The sequence below is a fragment of the Macaca mulatta genome, chromosome 5 (assembly GCF_049350105.2).
Source record: "Macaca mulatta isolate MMU2019108-1 chromosome 5, T2T-MMU8v2.0, whole genome shotgun sequence".
NCBI lineage: Eukaryota > Metazoa > Chordata > Mammalia > Primates > Cercopithecidae > Macaca > Macaca mulatta.
The window spans coordinates 177,777,587-177,792,657 of record NC_133410.1 but is presented as its reverse complement, the minus strand read 5'-3'; the positions used below and the strand labels follow the sequence as shown (position 1 = coordinate 177,792,657).

Genomic DNA, 15,071 nt, shown 5'->3' with positions numbered 1-15,071 from the left:
GCCTATAATCCCAGCTACTCGGGAGGCTGAGGTAGGAGAATCACTTGAACCTGAGAGGCAGAGGTTGCAGTGAGCCAAGATCGCGCCATTGCACCCCAGCCTGGGCAGCAAGAGCAAAACTCTGCCTCAAAAAAAAATATATATATATATACACACACACACACACACGCGCACATACACACACACACACATACACACACACATATACCTGTATATACACACATACATATATACATACACATATATATAATACATACATATATGTATATCAGATCTCATAAGGCACCTACCAAAATAATACAAATGTAAAAGCACAACAGCCAGCAAGGGTGATTTGGGAATGTGGAATGGATATTTTCATGCTTTCATGATAGATAGTTGAATGTTCCATTTTGTGGTATGAAATGTGGCAACATCCATTAGAAATATGCATTCCCCTTGATCAGGAAATTCCATCCTGAGGAATCCATTCTCTGCATAAGGATATAGAAACAAGAATGTTTATTGCAGCTTTGTTTTTCATAACAGAAAACAAAATAATGAATGACTACTAATGAATAACATTAGTGAAACATTAATGACTAATAATGAATGACTACTAATGTATAATGAATAACAAAAAACAAAATGATTGGGGGCTGGGGGTGTGGCTCATGCCTGTAATCCCAGCACTTTGGGAAACTGTGGCAGGAGGATGCTTGATCCCAGGAGTTTAAGACCAGCCTGGGCAACATAGTGAGACTCTATCTCTACCAAGAAAAAAAAAAAATAAAAAAACTGGGCACGGTGGTGTGTGCCTCCCATGGTGGAAAGGCTGAGGTGGGAAGGTTGCTTGAGCCTGGGAGATCAGGGCTGCAGTGAGCCAGTGAGTTGTGATAGTGCCACTGCACTCAGCCCGGGAGACAGAGTGAGACAGAAAAAAAAAGAAAAAAAATAAAGAAAGAAAAATGATTGGGATACGATCATTTCATGGAAAACTATGCAGCCATTAGAATAAGTTAGCTCTATGCCAGTTGACTGAATAGGATTCTTACAATATGTATTTTTAGAGAGGAAAAGCAAGATGCAGAAAAATGTGTATGTATAAAATAGAATCCTTTTTTTTTTTTTTCCTTTTTAGAGACAGGGTCTCACTGTGTCATCTAGGTTGGAGTGCAGTGGTGTGATCATAGCTCACTGCAGTCTCAAACTCCTGGGCTCAAGCAATCCTCCCACCTCAGCCTCCTGAGTAGCTAGGACTGCTGGTGCACACCACTATGTCTGGCTAATTAAAAAAAATTTTTTTGTAGAGATGGAGTCTTGCTATGTTGCCCAGGCTGGTCTCAGACTCCTGATCTCAAGCAATCCTCCTGCCTCAGCCTCCAAAAACACTGGGAATTATAGATGTGAGTCACTGTGCCTAGCTGAATCCTTTTTTTAAAAGAACAAAACAAAAACAAAAAACTCAATTCCCGTATATATGCACATATGTTTTATAAATGGTTACATGAGCATGTAGAAAGACAGGAAAGCAAGCCACATAGCCACTACATTGGTTAGGAGGGAATGATGGATACAGGTAAGAAAAAGGATATAAAGGCCAGGCGCAGTGGCTCATGCCTGTAATCCCAACACTTTGGGAGGCCGAGGCGGGCGGATCACGAGGTCAGGAGATTGAGACCATCCTGGCTAACACAGTGAAACACCGTCTCTACTAAAAAAATATTAAAAAATTAGCCAGGCTTGGTGGTGGGCGCCTATAGTCCCAGCTGCTCCAGAGGCTGAGGCAGGAGAAAGGCGTGAACCCGGGAGGCATATCTTGCAGTGCCACTGTACTCCAGCCTGGGTGACAGAGTGAGACTCTGTTTCCAAAAAAAAAAAAAAAAGAAAAGAAAAAAAGAAAAAGGAGATGAATAACTTTGATGGTATCGTTGCATTTTGACTAATTTCTATCACTCTACACACAGGTCTTACAATATAGGTTAATTGATTACTGAGATGCTAGCAGTGTGGATAAACTAAGTGAGAAAGACTGCTACTGTGGAAACAGTGAGAAAAAAATCATCTGCTGCCAAGCCCCAAGTAAGAAGGCTGGATCTGAGAAAACCAGCAGTTGGAAGCAAGACAAGTGACTAACATGCTCAGGAAAAAAATGTGAGAACGGAGGTCCAAGAAGAGTTAAAGATAAAATCTACAGGGAAAGATTATTTATCAAAAGTGGGTGAATAGGTGGTGAGTAGGAGAGGAGGATTCCAAACATAAGAGTCAAGCATCAGAGGATGGCACAGGCCAAAAATGTGTAAAGACTTAGGATCAGGTTCTTACAATGAGAATCACGTCAATGAAAGCTGGGTCTGGAGCTCAGCGATATCAGAGAAGTAAAGGTGCTGGCAAAGCAGCAGGGCTGGAGTGGGCCCTCTAAAACTCTTCCTCCTATATGGCACTTCTAAACCCTCACCATTAAAGGTTTGGGCGGCTTCTGATGGCTGTAGAAAGAGAAGAAAGAGAAAACAAAAAAAAAGTTTCTAAGTACAGTCATACATAGCTTAACAACAGTGATATGTTGTGGGAAATGTGTCATTAGGCGATTTCATCTTTGTGCAAACATACCCTTACACAAATGCAGAAGCTATAGCCTACTACACATCTAGGTTATATGGTTTAGCCTATTGCTCCTAGGCTACGAATCTGTACAGCATGGTACCATACTCAATACTGCAGGCAATTGTAACACAATGGTAAATACCTGTGTATCTAAACATATCCAAACAGAAAAGACACAGTAAAAATATGGTATAAAAGAGTTTTAAAGTGGTACACCTCTCTAGGGGCAATTACCGTGATTGGAGCTTGCAGGATTGGAAGCTGCTCTGAGTGAGTCAGTGAGTGAGTGGTGAGTGAGTGTGAAGGCCTAGGACATTACTGTACACCACTGTAGACTTTATAAACACTGTACACTTAGGCTGCACTAAATTTATTTAAAAAACTTTCTTTCTCCAATAGTATATTAATCTTAGCTTACTGAAACTTTTGGACTTTATAAACTCTTTAAAAATCTCTTTACTCTTTTGCAATAATACACACAAACACATTGTACAGCTATACACAAATATTTTCTTTATTTATATCCTACTCTATAAGCTTTTTTTCTATTAAATTTTTTTATTTTATTATAGATTCAGGGAGTACCTGCCTATGCTTGTTATATGGGTATATGTGTACTGGTGCAGTTTAAACTTCTAGAGTACCTGTTACCCAAATGGTGAGCATTGTACTCAATAGGTACTTTTTCAATCCCTGCTCCTCATCCACCTTCCCTCTTTTTGGAGTCCCCGGTGTCTATAATTTCCACCTTTATTTCCATGTGTGCTTATTGTTTAGCTCCCACTTATGAATGAGAACATGTGTGTGGCATTTGGTTTTCTGTTTCTGAGTTCACTTCTGTGAATGGCCTCAAGCTCCACCCATGTTGCTGCAAAAGACATTATTTCATTCTTTAATTTTTTTTTTCATTTTAAACTTCTTTGTTAAAAATGAAGACATAGGCTGGGCACGGTGGCTCACGCCTGTAATCCCAGCACTTTGGGAGGCCGAGCAGGTGGATCACGACGTCAAGAGATCAAGACCATCCTGGCCAACATGGTGAAACCCCATCTCTACTAAAAATACAAAACTTAGCTGGGCGTGGTGGCGGGCGCCTGTAGTCCCAGCTACTCGGGAGGCTGAGGCAGGAGAATGGCGTGAACCCAGGAGGCGGAGCTTGCAGTGAGCTGAGATCCAGCCACTGCACTCCAGCCTGGGCGACAGAGTGAGAATCCGTCTCAAAAAAAAAAAAAAAAAAAAAAAAAAGACATAAGCACACACATTAGCCTAGGCCTACAAGGTGTCAGGATCATCAGTTTCACTATCTTTCACCTCCATATCTTGTCTTACTGGAAGGTTTTCAGGGGCAATAGCACACATGGAGCTGTCATCTCCTAGGATAACAATGTCTTCTTCAGGAATGCCTCCTAAAGGACCTGCCTGAAGCTGTTTCACAGTTAGTTTTGTTTTTAATAAGTAGGAGTACACTCTAAAATAATGATTAAAAAGTATAGTAGAGGAAATACATAATCCAAGAACACAGTCATTTATTACCATTAGCAAGTATTATGTACCATACATAACTGTATATGCTACGCTGTTATACCACTGGCAGCACAGTAGGCTTGTTTCCACCATCATCACCAGAAACATGTGATTAACACATTACACTATGACTTTATGACGGCTACCACTTCACTAGGCAACAGGAATTTTACAGCTCCATTATAATTCTATGAGACCCCCATCATATATGCAGTGTGTTACTGTTGGAAAAATCACTCTGTGGCACAACTGTACAAGATTTAAAAATATAGAATTCTAGTGTTATCAAGAGAAAACTGCTACTAAATGCCTCAATGCAAAATAATCATGGCAATATCAACACTAATACTAATAATACTAGGACTGGTTAAGCTTTACTGAGTTCTAAGTCCCATGTAAATACACTAAGCACATCGAATGTATTACCTCTTTTGGCTAGGTGTGGTGCCTCACGCCTGTAATCCCAGCACTTTGGGAGGTAGAGGCAGGCAGATCACTTGAGGTCAGGAGTTTGAGACCAGCCTGGCCAACATGGTGAAACCCAATCTCTACTAAAGATACGAAAACTAGCCAGGTGTGGTGGTGCACACCTGTAATTCCAGCAACTCAAGAGGTTGAGACAGGAGAATTGCTTGAACCCAGGAGGCGGAGGTTGCAGTGATCCGAGGTTGCAGTGAACCGAGATTGTGCCACTGCACTCCAGCCTGGGTGACAGAGCAAGACTCTGTCTCAAAATAAATAAATAAATAAATAAATAAATAAATAAATAAAATTTAAAACAAACAAACAAACAAATGTATTATCTCTTTTAAGCTTCATGACAACCTGAGGTAGGTACCATTATATCCATTTTACAGACAATGAAACTAAGGCTTATATAGGTTAAATATCTTTTTTTTTTTTTTTTGAGATGGAGTTTCGCACTTGTCTTCCAGGCTGGAGTGCAGTGGCACGATCTCAGCTCACCGCAACCTCTGCCTCCCAGGTTCAAGTAATTCTCCTGCCTCAGCCTCCCTAGTAGTTGGGTTTACAGGCATGTGCCATCACATCCAGCTAATTTTGTATTTTTAGTAGAGACAGGGTTTCTCCATGTTGGTCAGGTTGGTCTCGAACTCCCGACCTCAGGTGATCCGCCTACCTCGGCCTCCCAAAATGCTGAGATTACAGGTGTGAGCCACTGCGCCTGGCGGTTAAATATCTTTCTTTTTTTTTTTTTTTTTTTTTTGAGACGGAGTCTCGCTTTGTCGCCCAGGCTGGAGTGCAGTGGCCGGATCTCGGCTCACTGCAAGCTCCGCCTCCCGGGTTTACGCCATTCTCCTGCCTCAGCCTCCCGAGTAGCTGGGACTGCAGGCGCCCGCCACCTCGCCCGGCTAGTTTTTTGTATTTTTAGTAGAGACGGGGTTTCACCATATTAGCCAGGATGGTCTCCATCTCCTGACCTTGTGATCCGCCCGTCTCGGCCTCCCAAAGTGCTGGGATTACAGGCTTGAGCCACTGCGCCCGGCCTAAATATCTTTCTTAAAGCCGCATAAGTAGAAATTTTGAGCCAGGACTCAAACTCAAGTGTGTCTGACTCTATAGTCTTAACTGCTCCCTTTGTACAGGAACTGATGTTTATAATGATGGCTCACAGTCATCTGTAAATGTTAATTTTTTCAATGTCCTCTATTTCAAAAGTCAGTGATACAGACTATATATATTTATTATATATATAATTTTATTTATTTATTTATTTATTTATTTATTTATTTATTTATTTATGTTTTTTGAGACAGAGTCTTGCTCTGTTGCCCAGGCTGGAGTACAGTGGTGCAATCTCAGTTCACTGCAACCTCTGCCTCCCGGATTCCAATGATTCTCTTGCCTCAGCCTCCCGAGTAGCTGGGATTACAGGCATGCACCACTAGGCCTGCTTAATTTTTTTTGTATTTTCAGTAGAGAGGGAATTTCGTCATGTTGACAAGGCTGGTCTCAAACTCTTGACCTCAACTGATCTGCCTGCCTCAGCCTTCCAAAGTGCTGGCACTACGGGTATGAGCCACTGTGCCCAGCCGATACCTACTATATTTTAAATGTTTGCCTCCAAATAAAAGTTTTTTTTTTAGAGCGAACCGTTCTTTAATAATTCTAGATAGCTGAAACTTTAACTATACTTTTTAGTAATTGGAACTTTACAATTGATTGAAATTGAGTTGCAAATAAAAGTTTTATGAAATGCTATAAAATATATTAGTTGTAAATTCTGAGTACTACATAAATTCTATCTATTGCATTTCCTTGTGAACTTCAATTTTTAAAAAGCCTCTTTAATGTTTTTGGCAGGATTTTTTTTCTAAATAATACTTCAATAAGGACTTTTTCTTGGCAATCCATGTGATTTCCTGGAAGTTACTGCTGAGTATATACTTACTATGTAAACATAAAACTTGATTCTCCTAGTAAAAGCATCAACCATTTCCAAATGCCAATAGGCTTTATAAGCAATTTGCAGCTTGTGAGTAAAGCCATTCCTCTTTTTTCCCCATATTTTCTTTAATACTTTGTAGTATGGGCCACAGACTACTTTCAAATTCTTCTTTGCTTTAAGATCCTCCCTTCCCCTGACCTTTTGACTAAACATTTCTTCATTTTCCTATAGTGAAGGATCTTATTTTAAAACTCTGGCCAACTTACCCGATCACATTTCCTCTAATATGTCAACTTAGCCATAACAGCTTTGAACATCTAACCTTTCCTTAACCCCCGTCACATTCATACAACTACACATAACAATATATACAGTTCCTTTTCATTTATCAAAAGAAAGAATCCTTGGGGGATAAAGATTTGACAGCTCCTGTTACAAGATAATTGTAATACTTTAAAAAAGGAGAGAAAGAGAGATGAGACAGATGGTGTACACTGGAGACATGTGGAAGTTTGCTTGAAAAATAGCTTCAGAAATTCAATTGAGACTGAAAAGAAATTATGCAAATCATCATTTTTGCATAAAAGCATTATGGAAAACAAGGAAATTATCTTAATCTTTAGTCTTCCACAATCTTGTCAAAGAGAAAGAATGTCAACTGGACTGATATCATCTTGGGTTCATATTTTTTTAAACACTCTACAGCCTTTTATTTGAATTACAGGGGAAGGAGATTATTTTGAGAAAGATTGTTTAAAACATTATTTTCTATATTGCTACACTTAGGTTTAATTCAGTAACATCAATCATTACTAAATTTTTTGATGAGTTACTCAGTACTTTTATTGTATGTGTAATTTACATGGGGAAAGCTTTGTAATAAATATATCAGATACTCTATCAGATTAATTTATATGGCATAAAAAGATGATGGAATTTAATTTTTAAAGTTATGTTCGCCGGGTCTGGTGGCGTATGCCTGTAATCCCAACACTTTGGGAGGCTGAGGCAGGTGGATCACTTGAGGTCAGGAGTTTGAGACCAGATTGACCAACATGGTGAAACCTCGTCTCTACTAAAAATACAAAAATTAGCCGGGCATGGTGGCATGTGCCTATAATCCCGGTTACTCGGGAGGCTGAGGCAGGAGAATCACTTGAGCCCGGGAGGCAGAGGTTGCTGTGAGCTGAGATCGTGCCATTGCACTCCAGACAGAGTGAGGCCCTGTCTCAAAAAATAAATAAATAAAAATAAATAAAAATAAATAAATAAATAAAAGAGTTAGCTATAAACAGAAGAAAATGTTATGATGGGATCATTTCTACTATTATGGAATCACAGAATATAGGCTTGTATTTGATTACACATATGAATTACACAGTTTAGTGGATAAACTGATAAAGGCGGCCAACATCCTTAGCCTAACGCTATAATTTAAAAAGAAACCTGCGTCATAATTTTTGAGTCTCTAGTGAATCCATGCACATGTTTTCTTTTTGTGTGTATTTTTAAGCTGGCCTATTTAGATGCGTTAGAAAAGTTTACCATTATCTTTAAATTTGATCAGAAAGAAAGAAGTCTGAAAATTGATAAATAATCTTTAATATATAAAGATGGTTACCAAGGAAGATTATGGAATTTCATTTCCCGAAGATGGTTAGATAAAGTGATGGATATTTATCTAGTCTCTCCCTAATACTTTGGTTTAGGTAAAGTTTGCTTGTGTGCAAAAAGACCACTTCAAGGTTTGAACTTCTAAAATGATAATGGCATTTGACAGGAAAAATTAGTTTTAATAGAAAGGAACAACTCATTATTTTTTTCGTCATGTAGGTTAAATTTATCTTTGAACTTTGACCAAGTTATATATTAGAGGCATCTAATTTTCAGGCATGTTTTTATTGAAATTTAACCATATTAAACAACAGGACTTTCTGAGGCTTGATATGGGTGACCTCTGTTCACATTTAGGGTCCTGGAGTGAGCTAGGCCAGCATGTGTGTTTCTCTGGGCAGGCTAATATTCTAGCTCCCTTTTCAAACTGATATCCTTTAAAAATCTGTCCAGCATTTATTAAGAGGAAAGGCTGAGCGCTGTATGGAGGGTGGGCAGGGAAGAGGGGCACAGACTGGAATGAACGGAGGTGGGCACACTCAATCCCTCTCCTATTGTCCCTAGCAAACTAGCTCTGGTTCCAAGATCCCACATCCTCTACAAAAACAAAGCCCCAGAGTGCCCTTTTAAAATTAGCTTCCTTGGTCAGTGCCTGGGTTATTTCCCTTTAAATGTGCCTCTGGACAAGCCTACGTTTGTGTTTCTCAGTTTGTGGTCCCAGCATCATGTACATGAGAATCACCTGATTCTTGAACCCAGGCTGGACCTACTAACTCTCCAGGGATGAGGGGAGGGCGTGTGAATTTTAAACCAGTGTTGCAGATGGTTCTCATTGCATTAAACCTCAAGAATCTCTCCCTGAAGGCTGGGTTAGAATTAGTCTGTATGGAGAACTCTAACTTTCCCCAGGTATTTCATTGTCAAACACAGCTTCTCTAGCCAGGTGTGGTGGCTCACGCCTGTAATCCCAGCACTGTGGGAGGCCAAGGTGGGTGGATCGCTTGAGCTCAGGAGTTTGAGACCCGCCTAGCCAACATGGCAAAACCCCATCTCTACCAAAAATACAAAAAATTAGCTGGGCATGGTGGTGCGTGCCTGTAGTCCTAGCTACTCGGGAGGCTGAGGTGGGAGGATCGCTTGAGCCAGGAGGTGGAGGCTGCAGTGATATTGTGCCACTGCACTGTAGCCTGGGTGACAGAGCAAGACCCTGTCTTAAACAAAACAAAACTACCCAAAAAACAGCTTCTCAAATGTTCAGACCTGTTTCAAGAAGGCTGGAGGAAGATGCAGTTCAGTTACCTCCTACTCATCAGTCTAACTTTCTTCCTAGCATCCTTCCTGATTGAACTGAAATCCTCGGGGAGTGCCTATAAATATTCCATCTGCTCCGATTTTTTGCCAGACAGTGGAGTTTGCACCACCTTCCCACTACTGCAGACCAAAATAGCCTCTCTGGGCTTGCCTGACTCTAAGTGCTCGGTTTCCTGACAACTATGGTGCCTCATGACCACTTGGCTTTATACAAGGGGATTCCATTGCCCTTAGATGTCCTTTGTGCAGTTGGGATGGAAATAATTAATGCTGGAAGGAACCTTAGATAGAATCCAATCCACTTCCTAATTATATGGAAACAGATGCAGACAGATACATAGTCAAAAAGGCAAGAAACAAACATTTTATTGGGTCCCTACTATGTGCCAGGAAGGTGCTATACTAGGTTTTTCATTTTGTCCCTAGTTTTTTTACATCAGGCTTTCGAAGTATATAATATTATATCCATTTGTATAGACTAGGAAGTTGAAACTCAAAAATATTAAAGAAATTTGCCAAGTCATTCAGTTAGGTAGTGGATCTATAAAAATAATACTGTCATTATTTAAGTACTTACCATGTGTCAGGCATAGTTTTAAACATTTCATTTTTATTAACGTATATAAAATCACCACAAAAACTCTAAGGTAGGTAGTATTGTTACGCCCATTTTACAGGCAGAACTCAGGCACAGAAGATTGGAAACTTGCCCAAGGTCACCCAGTTAATAGGTGGTAGAAACTTTGACTCCAAAGCTCTCTCCATAATCCGGTACACTAGAGAGAAATGGAAGCAGGTACTTATTGTCCAAGTAGGAGATAGGCAGGACTGAAATAAGGATTGGGAGGAAAAGAGAGATGTAAGAAGCACTTCTGATGCTCTCTGGATCATCCATCTGGACGGTAGGAGGGGGAGGGATCATGGGGAGAAGGGGAAGCTGAAGATAATCTGCATTTTCTTGCTTGCCTGGGGAACTAAAGGGATGGTGACGTCATTAACTAAGACCTTGAATAAAGATAAACTGGCATTGCGTTTATGTTCTGTGTTACAGAGCTGGTGTTTAGCTGTTTCTGTAGCTTAACTGTGAAATATAAGAGGAAGAATCAAGAATCATGTGTCCTCATCTTCTACATCAAACTCACTGATTGACAGATTATAAGAAAGACTCTCAATGGAACTTGGAACATTGCCTGCCTGATTTCCCATCTGTAGGGCAGTGAGGTACTAAGTATCTATGTAGTTTTAGGATAGCAAGAAATATAACTGTATACTTGATTAACTCCTTATTTGAGAATTAGTCACTGGAATCACTGTGTGTTGGCTGTGAAGGACATAATGGTAAAGAAGACAGACCCAGTCACTGCCTTCAGGGAACTTATATTCAGGTAAAGAAGATAGGCAATAAATAAGGAATCAAAAAATTAGACAGCAAAAAGTGCTGCAAAGAAGATAGAGTACTATGCTGAGATGCAGTGGTGCAGGGTCCAAGTGACAGTGAGTCTTGTAAGACAAAGACTATATTTGACTTTAAATTTCAGGCATGATGGGAAGAAATTGATGAGTTTGGAGCAACGTAGTAACTGGTATGTTATGCATTTTTTGTTGTTCACTCTGAATGTTACTATATTCTGGGCAAGATTATGGGGACAAGAGTGGAAACAGAGAGACTGGTTTAGGAGGGCCAGAGACAAAGTGTGATGGTGGCTTAAATAAACTTGCACTGGAGGCAAAGGAAAGTGGGTATAAATTGAAACATATTTTGGGAGAAGCTAGCAGAACTGATGGAGAGGAAAAGGGAAATCAAAGACGATCCCTAGGTTTCTAGTTTGAACAACTGAATGAAGAGTGCTATCATTTACCAATATCATGGCAACTGGAGAAGAAACAAGGTTTGAAGGAAAATGATAATCAGACACATGTGTGTATATATATATATATCCGTGTGAAAGCACAGCACCAAAGTTTACCAAAGAGTGCTCTGGACTGGATATTTAAGTGCCTGATTTTTGTCACCACTTAGAGCAATAATTTCTCTACATCTTGTTTTTTCCCATCTACATGGAAGTAATCATGTCTGTCTTTACCGCTTCTGAGGGATGTTGAGAAGACAGATGAGATAATATATATGAAAGTCCTTTGAAGTCTTGGGAGGATAAGAACCGTGTAAACCCAAGCTATCATTATTATGTCACAGGGTGTATTTATGTTTTTCATGGTTCTACTCAAAGTCACAGGGATCTTAAGCACAACATGCTTACATCCCTTCCTTCATGTTCAGTTCCCAGATGTGAAAAGATGAACATGCTTCTCTTCCCCAACTGCCCCTTTCCCTATAGTATTGACAGGACTTTGCAATTACTAGCATTATACCAAACTTATTTATTTGAGACAGAGTCTCACTCTGTCACCCAGGCTGGAGTGCAGTGGTGCAGTCTTGGCTCACTGCAACCTCCACCTCCCAGGTTCAAGCAATTCTCCTGCCTCAGCCTCCCAAGTAGCTGCGATTACAGGTGCCCGCCACAATGCTCAGCTATTTTTCTTTTTTTTTTGTATTCTTACTAGAGACAGGTTTTCACCACGTTGGCCAGGCTGGTCTCGAACTCCTGACCTCAGGTGATCCACCTGCCTCAGCCTCCCAAGGTGCTGGGATTACAGGTGTGAGCGACCATGCCTGGCCTGTCCCAAACTTTTTTAAGACCCTGGGAAGAAAGGACTTTGCCCAGAATAACTCTGCTTGGGTGATTCTTGGCAGATTATGATAATGATGCTATCTGACTTTAATAGAGATGTACAGATTACAAAGAACCAGCATGTAGTCTCATCTAGTCGTCCCACAACACTCTGATTTTTTTTTCACCATTTGACAGAAAATGGCTCAGGAGGTTAAAGTAACTTGCCTAAGACTTCATTTTACAGCTGGAGTAACTAAAGCTAACAAAAGTGTTGTGTTCTAAAAACTATATAACATGCACTGGGGCATTAAAAGAAGTACAGCCACATCCTGGATAATATTCATGAGATGTATGCCAGATTCTTTGATCACTGCTGTCTTGGGACACATCGTCTTCAGTTCTTTGAAAATGGGTGTGGCCAGGCACGGTGGCTCACACCTGTAATCCCAGCACTTTGGGAGGCTGAGGTGGACAGATCACCTGAGATTGGGAGTTTGAGGCCAGCCTGACCAACATAGAGAAGCCCTGTCTCTACTAAAAATACAAAATTAGCCAGGCATGGTGGTGGGTGCCTGTAATCCCAGTTACTCCGGAGGCTGAGGTGGGAGAATCGCTTGAGCCTGGGAGGCGGAGGTTGTGGTAAGCCGAGATCGTGCCATTGCACTCCAGCCTGGGCAACAAGAGTGAAACTCCGTCTCAAAAAAAACAAAAACAAAAACAAAAAAACAAAAAAAGAAAACAAAACAAAGAAAATGGGTGTAATTATTGATTTTGTTTTTTGCCAGGAGTTTCAAGAGCTGCACAATTCTACCTACGACCTTGTGTGCTGCTCTCTCTAAAATCAAACACCAAACCAAAATAAGAATACAATAAAAATTTTCCCTTGCTTTCGAGTAATTACATGATTAACAGTTTCTTCTTTCCCTTGGGAAGAGACACACTGTGCTTCGCTTTGCCTGGGGTGGGGATATGACGGTGATGTGCAAAAGACAGGGCCTTGGAATGGTGGAAAGAGAACTGGACTTGGAATCCAGAGAGCTGGGACCGAGTCTTGGTTCAACATTACCTACTGTGTGACCAGGGGAAAATGAACCCATTTGAGCTTCAGTTCTAATAACTGCAAAGAATCCTTATCTGTTTATTGACTGTAATCTTCTGGTCAGCCTCATCTTCATCCATCTGCCCAGCTCCACATGCAGAACTAAGTAGTCACTTTCAGTTTGCAAACTGGACTAGAAATTCTCCATTCCATTCATTCCTTCCGTAGTCTTTCTCAGCTCAAATGCCCAAATACCCGTGCATTTGCTCACTTCTAATGGAAGGGGAAGTGGGCTATGATTTTTGGTGTTCATACATTATGACTCTCAGCATATGAATCTATTTAGAACAAGGCTGAGAAAAGATGACATAGAGGGTTGCTGTGAGAATTGAACTGATGCATGAAAAATGTTCAGCACAGTGCCTGGTGTACAGTGAGTGATCATTGTTAGCTGTTATAATTTTTTCATGCTTATGTGATCCTTATGTCTTGAATGGTTCAGCTGTGGCCCTAGCTGGAGACTAGAGGATAAACTGAGACTCCTCTCTAAATCATAAACCTAGTTGGTGGCCGGGCAGAGATTTCTTGCATCTATTGTAACCCTTTCTTCTTATAACCATCTAGTTTCTGCCCACCTTTGAGGAAGGGTATTTGGGATAACTTTTTGTAAATTGATGGTAAATGCAAATACAATAATGTCTACTTTAGATCAGTGACAAAATTTTTAACTTGTTTCTCCACTAAATCGAGACGGAAAAACCTCAAAACCTATGGACAAGATGTTTTTCAAAACTCCACTTCGGTTTACAGGTGTGTGCCTGGGGCAACCAAAACAAAGATTACTGCGACGATGATGGCAGCCGCCCAGGCTCAGATAAAAGAGGCGTCTCTCAGCGTGCTTTACGGTGCCAGCCCACCTGAGGTCAGACTCAATTCTCCCCACTTAGGGCAGGGATAACAGAGCCCCCGCGGCTGGGTTGGAAGCCCATACTACCTTTTTCCTAGCCTTGGGCTTTGGGGTCAGCGGTCCTCCAGGCTGGCTCCAGTTTCGGTCCTGGGGTGACTGATGGCTGGGTGCGGGCAGGTGGACGCGGCACTGTCCTCATCGATTCACCACGCCGCTCTCGGCCCCAAGGGGCAACACTTCGCACCGACTCTACCAAGTAAGTGTCCAGGGTGGGCAACCAGACGCAAAGTGCAGCGGGATCGGTTCCCGCCAGGACTGCTCCCGCCGCCTCCGCGGACCCAGCCCCTCCCGCGCCGCGACTCTCCCAGCCCGGGGAGGAAGAGTCCGTCCCGGGCGCCCAGCCGTGCCGGGGGGAGGAGGACGCGGCGGGACTCTGCCCCGGGGCTCCTTCCTGCTTCCCTCAGCCTCCACTCCCGCCGCCTCCCACTCCGGTGGCTCCATTTTTCAGGCGCGTTCTCCTGTGGGAGACGGCGTCCGTCCCCGAGGCTTCCCCTCGTTGCCCCCTGAGGGCCCCGCTCCCCAGTCTCTCCGCTCTCGCAGCGCCCCCTCAGGCTGCCGCACCCATCCCGCCCCCGGGCTCCGGCGGGGTACGGGGCGCTGGTCACCTCAGCGCGGGAGGCCGGCGCCGCGGCGGGCGGCTCCGGGAGGTGCCGCGCCCGCTCCGGGGGAAGGCGCTGTGGCGCGGGGCCGCCCCCTTGCGCCCCGGGCGCCGGCTGCGGCCCGGCCTCCTCCTCTTCCTCCGCCCTCCTTGGCTGGGAAAGTGGGAGGCGGCAGCGGCGGCGTGGTGTGTGTGCGCGCGTGAGGGGGGCAGCAGAGAGGAGTCTCCCGGTGCCGCCGCGGCGTCAGAGACACTGCGAGCGGCGAGCGCGGCGGGGCCGCATCTGCATCAGCCGCCGCCGCTGCTGCGGGGCCGCGAACAAAGAGGAGGAGCCGAGGCGCGAGGTAGGGCGCGCG

At 42.7% G+C, this 15,071-nt stretch overlaps 1 protein-coding gene and 1 long non-coding RNA gene across 3 annotated transcripts in view; one reads left to right on the top strand and one right to left on the bottom strand.

Annotated features, from left to right (window-relative positions):
• Positions 1-478: 478 nt before the first annotated feature.
• Positions 479-14,461, bottom strand: LOC144340873 (uncharacterized). Its single transcript, XR_013417381.1, has 2 exons — positions 14,145-14,461; positions 479-2,465 (listed from the first exon to the last, which is right to left on the bottom strand). It is a non-coding gene; the product is annotated as an uncharacterized LOC144340873 (long non-coding RNA).
• A 500-nt stretch (positions 14,462-14,961) lies between these two features.
• The window catches only part of SH3RF1 (SH3 domain containing ring finger 1), a 177,574-nt gene continuing 177,464 nt past the window's right edge, over positions 14,962-15,071 (top strand). For both annotated transcript variants that reach the window (XR_013417380.1, XM_001082524.5), the window contains exon 1: positions 14,962-15,059. The gene's annotated coding sequence lies outside the window, so the exon portion shown is untranslated. The remainder of the gene's footprint in view (positions 15,060-15,071) is intronic.